Source organism: Sinocyclocheilus anshuiensis, unplaced genomic scaffold, assembly GCF_001515605.1.
Source record: "Sinocyclocheilus anshuiensis isolate Anshui unplaced genomic scaffold, SAMN03320099.WGS_v1.1 scaffold3306, whole genome shotgun sequence".
NCBI classification, from domain to species: Eukaryota; Metazoa; Chordata; class Actinopteri; order Cypriniformes; family Cyprinidae; genus Sinocyclocheilus; species Sinocyclocheilus anshuiensis.
In genome coordinates, this window is record NW_015538396.1 from 5,414 (window position 1) to 5,798 (window position 385).

The following is a 385-nucleotide window of genomic DNA, read 5'->3' on the forward strand; positions in this document are numbered from 1 at the left end:
GTTGTATCTCAGCCAAATATTGTCCAATCCTAACAAACCACACATCAATGGAGAGCTTATTCAGCTTTCAGATGATGTAAAAATAAAAAAAATTGACCCTTATGACTGGTTTTGTGGTTCAGAGTCACATATAGTATGTAAACAAACTATAAATATATTAATATATATATATATATATATATATATACTTAATTCAAAGGGGAAACATTTATTGTTCCATCTTATATTTATTCTCATGTTAAGCACAAACCACAATTCATTTTGATACATTTCTCAGAAAACAAGACTTCTTATCTTTTGTTATTTTGCAACGAGTCTAGTCGTGTGTTCTGTGTCTAATGATGTGTGTGTGTGTGTGTGTGTGTGTGAGAGTGTGTGAGTGTGA

General features: G+C 30.9%; 1 protein-coding gene across 1 annotated transcript in view; it reads right to left on the bottom strand.

Annotated features, from left to right (window-relative positions):
• LOC107683770 (nicastrin-like) overlaps positions 1 to 385 on the bottom strand; it is a 12,364-nt gene that overhangs the window by 3,830 nt on the left and 8,149 nt on the right. The window lies entirely within an intron of this gene.